Genomic DNA, 14,340 nt, shown 5'->3' on the forward strand with positions numbered 1-14,340 from the left:
ATTGGCCGCTGGGCTCGGCATGGCCCCTCCCCCCCGCACGGATTGGCCGCTCGGCTTGGCCAGGCCCCACCCCCTCACGCATTGGATGCTCGCCCTGGCACCGCCCCCCGCACGCATTCCCAAAACCCACACGGAGACCCCCGACTCCCAGGTGCCGTGCCCCCCCGCACGGATTGGCCGCTCGGCTCGCCCCGGCCCCGCCCCCCGCACGCATTCCCCAAACCCACACGGAGACGCCCGACTCCCAGGTGACTGCTGCAGCCCCGGAAGCCCACACCGGCAGGACTAAGTGGAGAAACACCACTAGCTTACCCCGCCTGCTGGCACACGTGTGCCGGAGGCGGCGTAGGCTGGTAACTATAGTACACATCGGGTAACTATAGAAACCGCTTTCCTTAGTTACCCGATGTAACTAGCTTACCCCGGGTCCCGCACTCGTCGGCACTGTCGCTTTTAATAGTTACCTTTTCTCCACTTTGTCAACACGCTCCCGTGCACTGTGTACACTACAGTTGCCACGCGACAAGCTCCGATCACATGTTGTCATGTGACCAGGAAGTTGCGGCGCAGCCACTGTCCTGTACACAGTGTACGGCTGCTTTCAGACGTCCGTGTCACACATAGCACACATGCATGTATATACACACACAGCAGACACACATGGATACACCGAGCGCATACACACATACCGCACATGCATGTACACACACATACACACACACACACTCTGCTGTACACTCACTCAGCGATGCGGTCCCCGGCACTGAAGTCCCCAGCGCTGTTCCTGCTTCCAGCTCCTCAGGGCACTGAATATTCAGTGAGTATAATAAGCGGCGGTAAGGAGCGGGAGGCAGCAGAGCCGGAGACAGCATCGCTGGAGAGAGGTAAATATAGAAAATATTTTTATTAAAAGCAAAACCTATGGAAAAAATGTGACAGCTGCATGTTTTGCTGCGGGATTCCCGCAGTGAAAACAATTGCATGTCACTTCTTTTCCGCAGATAGCTGTGGGATTTCACTCCATTGACTGCAATGTAATCGTGAAATCCCGCAGGGAATAACGCAGGCAGCAAATTCTGTGCGGTTCATTGCGTTTTCCTGCATTATTCCCTGCGGTATTTTGCAGTTTACCTGCGGTAATGTTCATCGCTGCCCTGCATTTTGCAGGGAAGTGATGTCATTATGACAGGAAGAGGAAGCGGAGCAGAGAGTAATCACACACAGATCACACACAGAGACATATAGAATACACACACATCACATCACATCACACACAGACATATAGAATACACACAGAAATCAAACGGACATATAGAAAAAAAAACATGGGCTCCGCTGTATTTTTACCATCCAGCCGCGGTAAACACACAGTGGCGGACCGGTATTCTCAGGCTGGGGAGAGCGAGGGACAGCGTTAATGTACACCCCCTCCCACAGCTGAGAATATCAGCCCGCAGCTGCTCCGGGACTGTCGCATCCATTATGCGGCGGTCCCGGAGTGTCCCCGGCTCTTCCAGACGCCGTGATGCGGTGGCAGTCCAGGTAATAAGGAGTTAAATGACAGCGCATCGCCGCCATTTAAGTCCCGGCTTTTAATCATGGCAGCGCCTATGAGACAGCTTTCATGATTAAAACCCGTAATTAAAGTGAATAAACACAAACACCGAAAAATCCTTTATTTTAAATAAAACAAAAAGCTCCTCTTTCACCCGTTTATTAAGCCCCCCAAAACACACAGCTCCGACGTAATCCACGTCCTCCGATGCCTGCATCCAGCTGCGACTGACAACAGCGCTGAATTAATGCAGCCTCGCAGGGAGCCTGTAGAGGTAATTACAGGTCATTTCCCACGGCCGGTAATATAAACACACTACTGCCCGGGAGAAATGCAGGGTGTCAATCTGTCCTCTATCATCTATCTAGATATCTATCTCTCTCTCTATCTATCCCTCTATCTCAGAAGGAATTTTATTTTTTTTTAATGTGCTATATTGCATTGAATGCATTAAAACACATGTACCAATCCGCACGCGGCAATACCGCGAACAATACTGCGGTAAAGCCGCCACAAACCGCATGTGGTTTTTGGGTGCGGTTTGCTGCGGTTTTTTACCGCAGGTGCGGTAATCTTTCAGACCCTGCAGAATTTTCTTAAGAAAATTCCATTTTCCAGTGCGCACAGGGCCTAATACTTACCTTTTCTCTACTTTGTCGGCACGCTCCCGTGCACTGTGTACACTACAGTTGCCGTGCGACAAGCTCCGATCACATGTTGTCATGTGACCAGGAAGTTGCGGCGCAGCCACTGTCCTGTACATAGTGTACAGCTGCCTTCAGACGGCCGTGTCACACATAGCACACATGCAAGTATATACACACACAGCAGACACACATGGATACACCGAGCGCATACACACATACCGCACATGCATGTACACACACACACACACACTCTGCTGTACACTCACCCAGCGATGCGGTCCCCGACTCTGAAGTCCCCAGCGCTGTTCCTGCTTCCAGCTCCTCAGGGCACTGAATATTCAGTGAGTATAATGAGCGGCGATAAGGAGCGGGAGGCAGCAGAGCCGGAGAGAGCATCTCTGGAGAGAAGTAAATATAGAAAATATTTTCATTAAAAAGACCCATATTTTCTCCGGTATGTTTTACACTGATGTTGCACGGATCACATCAGTGTGCGATCCATGTGACATCCGTGCTGCCGGAGATGCCTGCGTGTGTGTGCATGCGGGGTCATGAAAAGTCACATGGTCCGTGTGCAAACACGGACGTGTGAGGCACATCAGAGAAAAACATGGGTACGTGTGACATCCGTGTTACAAAACGCATGTCACACGTACCTAAAACACGGACGTCTGAAACCAGCCTACGGCAGCGCGCCGGATCCGACAAAGTGGAGAAAAGCTAGATGTGTGAAACCACTAGCTTACCCCGGCACACGTGTGCCGGAGCCGGCGTAGGCTGGTAACCATGGTACATATCGGGTAACTATAGAAACCGCTTTGCTTTGTTACCCAATGTGTAACATGGTTACTAGCTTACCCCGGCTCTCGGCACACGTGTGCCGGAGCCGGCGTAGGCTGGTAACCATGGTACACATCGGGTAACTATGGAAACCGCTTTGCATAGTTACCCGATGTGTACCATGGTTGCTAGCTTACCCCGGCTCCCTGCCCATTCAGATCGTTGGTCTCCCACTGTCAAACACGCCGATGCGTGCTGCACAGCAGGAGACCAACAAGCAAAAAATAAACCAGCACTGTCGCTTTGCATAGTTACCCAATGTGTACCATAGTTATCAGCTTACCGACGTATGCTGGTAACAAATGGTACACAATCCTGTAACTATGGAAAGCGCTCTCGTTAGTCACCCAATGTGTACCATGGTTACCACCTTACCCCCTGCTCCTGGCACACATGTGCTTGAGCCGGCGTATGCTGGTAACCATGGTACACATCAGGTAACTAAGCAAAGCGCTTTGCATACTTACCCGATTGTGTAACATGGTTACCAGTGTACGCCGGTTCCCAGCCCATTCAGATCGATGGTCTCCCACTGTCAAACACGCCGATGCGTACTGCACAGCGGGAGACCAACGAGCAAGAAATGAACCATCATTATTCAAGACTTGATGATTATATTATTATTCAATCTGCTAACCTACATACACATTCTAGACTACCCGATACTACGTTAGAATCGGGCAACCTTCTAGTGTATGTGTATGTATGTGTATATATATATGTATATATATATATATATATATATATATATATATATATAATAAAAAAGCATTTTTAATGGAAAAAAAAAAATAATTCATGCTTTATTTTAATTTTTTTTTACATTTTATCGCCTTCTTGTAATATTGTTTAACAATTAGCGGCATCATATAGTAATCTTAGCCAAAATCTTGTAGTAAAGTCCACATGCTTCAGTAATGTCCCCCATCCTTGTGCCCTCAGGGCCGCAGCGGACAGAGAGCAGCGGCGTCAGATGCAGGGGCGCAGTGGGAGGAGAGCAGCGGCGGTGCAGGGGAGAAGCAGATGGAGGAGAGCAGCGGATGATCTGGGGCTGTGACTCACAGATGGGCACCTGCAGGGATCGCTCTCTTCAGCTTCCACGGATGGAGAAGCTGAGGAGAGCGATCTCCTACAGATCACCGGTCCCAGATGCACGTTGCTTGGAGAGATCGGCCACAAGGCCGATCTCTCCAATCAGAGCTGGGGGCAGATGCAGCAAAGGTCACCCAGCTGCAGCCAATGATCAGTGCTATAGCTGCACTGATCATAGCTGGATTTCAATGTTTCAGCCATTTTCAATGGCTGAAACATTACACTGGCTGTGATTGGCTGAGCGGTGTTCGTCAGACAATCACAGCCTCTGTAGGTCCGGGGAGGAGACACCACCCCTCCTGAGGTCAGGTACAGGTCCTCTCCTTCCCGAATCTACAGTTTTTGAAAACCGATCGCGGTCACCGGGGCTCCGGAGCCACGATTTCGCCATGACGTTATATCCGTCATGGGTCTTTAAGTACCAGATAATAATGACAAGGGAAGTGTTACATACCAAAATATATATATGACCCTTAAAAAGTTCAATTTTTATTAATTTACGCTAAAATCCAAACCCAGTGTATATCAAAAATGTAAAAAAAAGAGAAAGGGAGGAGGGTAAAGTTCTCACCCTAAAATGCACCTCCCTCCTGTCCACTACCTACCGCGGAGGTCAGCACCCTAAATCTGATACGAATGTGGCGCCCCCACTCAACGGTGGCTGTCCCTGTAGAAGCCCTAATAGGCCCTTGCACCAGTCATGAAAATCAAGGACAGATAGGCAGGATATGCTTTGTATATATAGTGGACAGGCTAGACAGAAACACACACATATCCCTCCAATATTACAGATATCGAATGGAGGATAATAGGTATATATAGAGGGGTCCCCAACTGTACATAGTCAGACAGGACCTCATCCTTTCTTTCAATCCGGTGAGGGGTCAGATCTTATGGATAAAGGTTCTGATACCCCAAGTGTGAACTAACCTCTGGTTGCAACCCTCTATCCTCTAGATCAAGAGGTCTGAGAGAAAAAAAACAAACTATAACAGTAGTAAGCAAATGATTACACCTATAAGATAAAGTGCCAAGTGCACGATGCAAAAATGCTACTGTAATGTAATGTACAAGAGTCCCAACTCGCATCTCATGCAGAAAAAGTGCAATTGTGTACTAAAGTGCAAATGCTAGCATATAAAGTGCTGATACATATCGTGCAATGGGACTCTGAGCAACCATTTGGTAGGAATAGAGGTAGTCATAAAACACTTATCTTATGGAGGTAACATGCATGTTTCAGCGATGCCTCTATAGTGCCTCAACGCGTTTCCCCATCAGTGGATCATCAGGAGGCTTGATAGGTGATGTGTCAGGCGTCAGCAGGATAGCATGATATCATGATAGAAGGGGGGAACCCGATGTAATGGGATCTCCTTAAGTAATGCACCAAACAGGATGTGACCAGCCTTCAGCCCTCCCACCTAACCTCCCCCGGATCTGATTTACGTTCGCGTTCCAAATCGGAACGCACCGCTACAGTGCCAGGCAGATATATAACCAGGACGCAGGTGCGATGTCCCTAATCAAAACACATCGCATCAGAAGGGCGACTTCAAATGGACGGGACACAAGTGCGATTATTAAAGCACACTTACCTCACCTATATATAGTACCCGATTATGGTACAGGCAGTGTTAAGTAAAATAGAATATGATATCAACCACCTAGAAGGGGAGGTAGTGTACTGGCCAGAGGGATTCCCAGCCAGTCTCCCATACCGGCACTTGCCCGGCCTCAAACTGCGTAGCAGCTGCGATCTGACGAGGGCAGGCACATTCAGTTTAGAGTGGCCGTTGCCATGATCCAGGCCCTCGTTTATTAATGTCCAGATAGTTCCCAGTGGTACCAAAATTCGTTGTTAGAAATCATTTTTATATGTCTATTCCCCCCAGAGGGAGAGGGGGGAGATGAGAGAAAGGACGAGGGGGTGGGTGGGGGGAGAAGAGTGGACGGGACAGGGGGGCAGAAGGGCAGCGCCAGCCACTTCCGGTGCATAGATGCTTTCCATAACTAATCCATTCTAGTCAAATATAGTTAAATTTACCTCCCTATAGCGGGATACAAGTCAGCAGAACCGGGAACCATAAACAGTAACCCCGGGCTTCAAAGGAAACAGGCATAAGAGATCTGCTCATTTAAGCTATCAGGGTATACAGATTCCATCCTAAAGATCCATTCACATTCCTTCCTGAGGAGGGCTCTATCATGGTCACCCCCTCTAGGATTACTCTTGACCACCTCCAGAACCCTAAAATAAACCTGATGAATATCTCCTCCATGGTGGCTATTCATATGCCTACCTAGGGGAGTGTCCCGTTGATTGCGCACGTCGCCAAGATGCTCACCCACCCTTCTACGTAGCTCCCTCTTGGTCTTACCCACATAATCCATTGGGCAAGAGCAAGTAGCCACGTAGATGACTCCTGTGGTCTTGCAGTTGGCAAAGGACCTTAGAAAAAACTCCTTCCCGTTCCTTGCGCTCCTTATAGATTTAGAGGGTCTCATATTATTACAATATATGCAATCACCACATCTATAGAAGCCACACAGGCCCCTATTCAGCCACGTACCAGGATGTTGAGGTCTCAAATAGCAGCTGTGGACAAGCCTGTACTTGAGAGACCTACCCCTTCTATAGGTGACACTAGGTCTGGGTGAAATCATGTGTCTCAAATCTGGGTCAAGGGTAAGGATGTCCCAATGTTTATCCAACACCTTACGGACCCGCTTGTTTTGGCAATCAAACGTACCGATCAATCTGGTGACGTCATCTTCCTCTCTCTTCCTCTTGCCACACCCATGTAAAAGTACTGCTCTATCCTGTCTTACAGCATGATCCCGGGCATAATATAGGATATTTTGAGGATAGCCTCTATCAAGAAAGCGTCTAGTCATGTCTCTCGCTTGTAAATGGTAGCTCTCTAGTGTCGAGCAGTTACGCCTCAGCCGCAAGTATTGGCCTTTTGGAATGCCATTTTTTAGCGGAATCGGGTGATGGCTGTCCCACCGTAAAATATTGTTTGTGGCGGTCGGCTTACGGTAGGTGCTAGTGGAGAGGACCCCGTCTGGCTCCTTTCTGATGTTTACATCAAGGAAGGGCAACTCATTCACATTTATCTCAGAGGTGAAATGAAGATTCAGATCATTAGTGTTGAGCAGTCCTACGAACTTCTGGAAGAGAGTACTGGACCCAGACCACAGAATAAATATGTCGTCGATATACCTTGACCACAATAAAATATGTGGCTGCCACCAGTGGTCCCCATCCATAAAGACGACAGTTTCTTCCCACCAGCCCAGGAAGAGATTACCATACGAGGGAGCACAGGGGCTCCCCATAGAAGGGGTAGGTCTCTCAAGGACAGGCTTGTCCACAGCTGCTATTTGAGACCTCAACATCCCGGTACGTGGCTAAATAGGGGCCTGTGTGGCTTCTATAGATGTGGTGATTGCATATACAGTTAGGTCCAGAAATATTTGGACAGTGACACAATTTTCGCGAGTTGGGCTCTGCATGCCACCACATTGGATTTGAAATGAAATATCTACAACAGAATTCAAGTGCAGATTGTAACGTTTAATTTGAAGGTTTGAACAAAAATATCTGATAGAAATTGTAGGAATTGTACACATTTCTTTACAAACACTCCACATTTTAGGAGGTCAAAAGTAATTGGACAAATAAACCAAACCCAAACAAAATATTTTTATTTTCAATATTTTGTTGCGAATCCTTTGGAGGCAATCACTGCCTTAAGTCTGGAACCCATGGACATCACCAAACGCTGGGTTTCCTCCTTCTTAATGCTTTGCCAGGCCTTTACAGCCGCAGCCTTCAGGTCTTGCTTGTTTGTGGGTCTTTCCGTCTTAAGTCTGGATTTGAGCAAGTGAAATGCATGCTCAATTGGGTTAAGATCTGGTGATTGACTTGGCCATTGCAGAATGTTCCACTTTTTTGCACTCATGAACTCCTGGGTAGCTTTGGCTGTATGCTTGGGGTCATTGTCCATCTGTACTATGAAGCGCCGTCCGATCAACTTTGCGGCATTTGGCTGAATCTGGGCTGAAATTATATCCCGGTACACTTCAGAATTCATCCGGCTACTCTTGTCTGCTGTTATGTCATCAATAAACACAAGTGACCCAGTGCCATTGAAAGCCATGCATGCCCATGCCATCACATTGCCTCCACCATGTTTTACAGAGGATGTGGTGTGCCTTGGATCATGTGTCGTTCCCTTTCTTCTCCAAACTTTTTTCTTCCCATCATTCTGGTACAGGTTGATCTTTGGCTCATCTGTCCATAGAATACTTTTCCAGAACTGAGCTGGCTTCATGAGGTGTTTTTCAGCAAATTTAACTCTGGTCTGTCTATTTTTGGAATTGATGAATGGTTTGCATCTAGATGTGAACCCTTTGTATTTACTTTCATGGAGTCTTCTCTTTACTGTTGACTTAGAGACAGATACACCTCCTTCACTGAGAGTGTTCTGGACTTCAGTTGATGTTGTGAACGGGTTCTTCTTCACCAAAGAAAGTATGCGGCGATCATCCACCACTATTGTCATCCGTGGACGCCCAGGCCTTTTTGAGTTCCCAAGCTCACCAGTCAATTCCTTTTTTCTCAGAATGTACCCGACTGTTGATTTTGCTACTCCAAGCATGTCTGCTATCTCTCTGATGGATTTTTTCTTTTTTTTCAGCCTCAGGATGTTCTGCTTCACCTCAATTGAGAGTTCCTTAGACCGCATGTTGTCTGGTCACAGCAACATCTTCCAAATGCAAAACCACACACCTGTAATCAACCCCAGACCTTTTAACTACTTCATTGATTACAGGTTAACGAGGGAGACGCCTTCAGAGTTAATTGCAGCCCTTAGAGTCCCTTGTCCAATTACTTTTGGTCCCTTGAAAAAGAGGAGGCTATGCATTACAGAGCTATGATTCCTAAACCCTTTCTCCGATTTGGATGTGAAAACTCTCATATTGCAGCTGGGAGTGTGCACTTTCAGCCCATATTATATATATAATTGTATTTCTGAACATGTTTTTGTAAACAGCTAAAATAACAAAACTTATGTCACTGTCCAAATATTTCTGGACCTAACTGTATTGTAATAATATGAGACCCTCTAAATCTATAAGGAGCGCAAGGAACGGGAAGGAGTTTTTTTCTAAGGTCCTTTGCCAACTGCAAGACCACAGGAGTCATCTACGTGGCTACTTGCTCTTGCCCAATGGATTATGTGGGTAAGACCAAGAGGGAGCTACGTATAAGGGTGGGTGAGCATCTTGGCGATGTGCGCAATCAACGGGACACTCCCCTAGGTAGGCATATGAATAGCCACCATGGAGGAGATATTCATCAGGTTTATTTTAGGGTTCTGGAGGTGGTCAAGAGTAATCCTAGAGGGGGCGACCATGATAGAGCCCTCCTCAGGAAGGAATGTGAATGGATCTTTAGGATGGAATCTGTATATCCTGATGGCTTAAATGAGCAGATCTCTTATGCCTGTTTCCTTTGAAGCCCGGGGTTACTGTTTGTGGTTCCCGCTTCTGCTGGCTTGTATCCCGCTATAGGGAGGTAAATTTAACTATATTTGACTAGAATGGATTAGTTATGGAAAGCATCTATGCACCGGATGTGGCTGGAGCTGCCCTTCTGCCCCCCTGTCCCGTCCACTCCTCTCCCCCCACCCACCCCCTCGTCCTTTCTCTCATCTCCCCCCTCTCCCTCTGGGGGGAATAGACATATAAAAATGATTTCTAACAACGAATTTTGGTACCACTGGGAACTATCTGGACATTAATAAACGAGGGCCTGGATCATGGCAACGGCCACTCTAAACTGAATGTGCCTGCCCTCGTCAGATCGCAGCTGCTACGCAGTTTGAGGCCGGGCAAGTGCCGGTATGGGAGACTGGCTGGGAATCCCTCTGGCCAGTACACTACCTCCCCTTCTAGGTGGTTGATCTCATATTCTATTTTACTTAACACTGCCTGTACCATAATTGGGTACTATATATAGGTGAGGTAAGTGTGCTTTAATAATCGCACTTGCGTCCCGTCCATTTGAAGTCGCCCTTCTGATGCGATGTGTTTTGATTAGGGACATCGCACCTGCGTCCTGGTTATACATCTGCCTGGCACTGTGGCGGTGCGTTCCGATTTGGAACGCGAACGTAAATCAGATCTGCCCCCTAGGCCTGGGATGCAGGCTCCTTGCTGTGAGTGTTCCTGCTTCCGTTCCCTATAAGCGCACATGGCACGCGGTGGAACGCAAGCTAGCGTGGAACACAAGCAGTGGGCTGGCTGTGTGTATATCACATAGTGGTTCCGCTTCCGGTTTCCCATGTATCACGTGAGCGGGACATGGTACGCTCCGGATACAGTTGGGAGGTAGTTTCTGCAACTTGTTTTAATGTATATGAGGGGAAGGGGGTCTATATAATATAGACCCTCAAATCATCTTAATATTGACACTCAGAGGGGAGTACTGTGTAATGGAGGGGCGGAGCTACACTGGGGGAGGTTAGGTGGGAGGGCTGAAGGCTGGTCACATCCTGTTTGGTGCATTACTTAAGGAGATCCCATTACATCGGGTTCCCCCCTTCTATCATGATATCATGCTATCCCGCTGACGCCTGACACATCACCTATCAAGCTTCCTGATGATCCACTGATGGGGAAACGCGTTGAGGCACTATAGAGGCATCGCTGAAACATTAATGTTATCTCCATAAGATAAGTGTTTTATGACTACCTCTATTCCTACCAAATGGTTGCTCAGAGTCCCATTGCACGATATGTATCAGCACTTTATATGCTAGCATTTGCACTTTAGTACACAATTGCACTTTTTCTGCATGAGATGCGAGTTGGGACTCTTGTACATTACATTACAGTAGCATTTTTGCATCATGCACTTGGCACTTTATCTTATAGGTGTAATCATTTGCTTACTACTGTGATAGTTTTTTTCTTTTCTCTCAGACCTCTTGATCTAGAGGATAGAGGGTTGCAACCAGAGGTTAGTTCACACTTGGGGTATCAGAACCTTATCCATAAGATCTGACCCCTCACCGGATTGAAAGAAAGGATGAGGTCCTGTCTGACTATGTACAGTTGGGGACCCCTCTATATATACCTATTATCCTTCATTCGATATCTGTAATATTGGAGGGATATGTGTGTGTTTCTGTCTAGCCTGTCCACTATATATACAAAGCATATCCTGCCTATCTGTCCTTGATTTTCATGACTGGTGCAAGGGCCTATTAGGGCTTCTACAGGGACAGCCACCATTGAGTGGGGGCGCCACATTCATATCAGATTTAGGGTGCCGACCTCCGCGGTAGGTAGTGGACAGGAGGGAGGTGCATTTAGGGGGGGAGAACTTTACCCTCCTCCCTTTCTCTTTTTCTAAATTTTTGATATACACTGGGTTTGGATTTTAGCGTAAATTAATAAAAATTTAACTTTTTAAGGGTCATATATATCTTTAAATACCAGGGCACCGGACGGATACATCCGTCAAAGGTCATGAAGGGGTTAAAAAAAAGAAAAATATGAAAAAGCTGCGTGTGTGTAGTGATGTGGAATGGACATATATATTTTTGTCAATGTGAAAAACTGTACTTATGGGTAAAAAGTGCTGAAAGGTTACAGATAGTCGTGCAAAAAATCTTTTATATCCAGTGTGTATGTACAGAGATCCCATACAGCATTGTACATATGCAATTAACGTCCTGGAAGATTTCAAGAGGTAGGCAAAAAAAACAATGTGTGGAAAGTGAAGAATTGTGTATGGGCCCTAAAAAACTAGTTTGAACTCAATGGAGGCAGCAGTCCACCTGTGGGTTTAGATGTGCTCCACTTGGCAATCACCAGTGAAGAATACTCCGTGGAGCAATGTAGCCAATGAAATTTTCCTCAGTTTAAGGGCTCGTGTGCACGTTGCGTCCTAGCTAGTGCAGAAATAAATGCACCCTCTGGCAGACTTGATGCTGCGTGTTGATAAAAATAATGCATCCAAAACGCATGTATTTTGGATGCATTTTGCCTGCATTTTACATGCGTTTTGGATGCATTTTTGTCATTGCGGTCCCTCGGCAATTCAGCTCTGCTACATGCCCGCTGACAGCAGACACAGAGCCGGGCAATGAGAATGAACTCGGATGAACACCCGACTTCATTGTCATCCCGCGGCTCTGTCTCTGTGTGCTGTCATGAACTCAGATGAACCTTCGAGGTCAGTGCCAGGACATAGGAGTCCGCAGCAGTTGACGTCAGAGCTTCACCCGATTTCACTGACATCGCGCGGTTCTCTCTCTGTGTCGCAGCCTGATTTGTGGTCACATGTGAAGGACTCATCTGTGATCGCAAATCCCCTGAGTGACTGCAGTGAGCCACGCGATCATCTGTGCTTTCACTCAGGTTACTCGTGGCCACAGCTGCAGTCCTCCACCTGAGAGCGGTGGCCGCGAGTAACCTCAGTGACAGCACAGCTGATCGCGCGACTCACTTCAGTTGCTGCATGGAGCTCACAGGAGCGGCGGTGTTCTGCTGCCGCTCCTGTCAGCTTTTGATGTAGCAGAGCTGAAAGCGTCGTGGGACCTTGCGTGGATTACGTCGGACCTGGAGGTAGTTTTGAGGGGTTAATAAAATGGTGAAAGAGGGTATTTTTTTGTCTTTCATTACAAATAAAGGATTTTTTGGATGTGTGTGTGTTTATTTTCTTTAACTTACAGGTTAATCATGGAAGGTATCTCGGGGAGATGCCTGCCATGATTAACCTAGGACTTAGTGGCAGCTATGGGCTGCTGCCATGAACTCCTTATTACCCAGTTTGCCACCGCACCAGGGCAATTCGGGATGAGCCGGGTTGAGTCCCGGGACTGTCGCATCTACTGGATGCGGCAATTCCTGGCGGCTGCTGGCTGATATTGTTTGGCTGGGGGGCTCTCCGTAACGTGGCGCTCCCAATCCTGAGAATACCAGCCTTCAGCCGTGTGGCTTTACCCTGGCTGGTATACAAATTAAGGGGGAACACACGTTTTTTTAAATTATTTTTTTTACTGCTCGATATAGACACGCCCACCGGCAGCTGTGATTGGTTGCAGTCAGACACGCCCCCACGCTGAGTGACAGCTGTCTCACTGCAACCAATCATAGGCGCCAGTGGACGGGGGAAGCAAGGAATACGAGATTGATTAATGAGCGGTTGACATTTTCAAAAGAGAAGCCGCCACAGTGTGAACGCCGTGCAGCGCAGCGCCAGTGATTGTGGATCGGTGAGTATGAGAGAGGGGGTGGGAGACGAGAGACCGACATGGACAGAGAGAGAGATAGAGACAGAGATAGAGAGACCGACCGACAGAGAGAGACCGAAAGCGTTTTGTTATGTTAAAAAAAACATTCGGATCGCAACAAAAATGCAGTGCAAACGCACTGCTTAACATTTTGGTAGCTTTTTTTCTACAACTCATTGATTTCAATGGGTGTAGAATGCTGCCAAAACGGACAAAAGAATTGACATGCTGCTTTTCTAAACGCAGAGATTTTGTCAAACTTTTGACAATCAAAACGCTGCGTTTCAAAAAGCATTGTGCGCACGGATTTTGCATGATTCTCATAGACTTTGCTGGGGAATCAGAACGCATGCATTTTGACAATGTGACGCTGCTGCTCAAAACGCTGCAGAAATGCAAAAAAATAAGCAACGTGCGCATGAGTCCTAAGGCTCTGTGCGCACTGGGAAGTGGAATTTTCTTGAGAAAATTCCGCATGCCCTCAAAGATTACCGCACCCGCGGTAAAAAACCGCCGGAAACCGCACCCGAAAACCGCATGCGGTTTGCCGCGGTTTGCTGCGGTTTTACCGCGGTATTATTCGCGGTATTGCCGCGGTTTTGCCGCGTGCGGGTTGGGATGTGCTTTATTGCATTCAATGCAATAAAGCACATTGAAGAAAAAAAAAAAAAAAAAAAAAGTCATTTAATTCTGAGAGTAGATAGACAGAAGAATAGATAGAGGGATAGATAGACAGACAGAGGGATAGATAGATAGAGAGATAGATGACAGATCGCTGCATTTCCCACGGTCGGCAGTGAGTTCACATTACCGACCGTGGGAAATGACCGGTAATTACCTCTGCTGCTTTCATTCAGCCTGTGTCTGACAGTCGCGGCTGGATGGAAGCAGC

This window comes from Anomaloglossus baeobatrachus, chromosome 5, assembly GCF_048569485.1.
Source record: "Anomaloglossus baeobatrachus isolate aAnoBae1 chromosome 5, aAnoBae1.hap1, whole genome shotgun sequence".
Taxonomy (NCBI): domain Eukaryota; kingdom Metazoa; phylum Chordata; class Amphibia; order Anura; family Aromobatidae; genus Anomaloglossus; species Anomaloglossus baeobatrachus.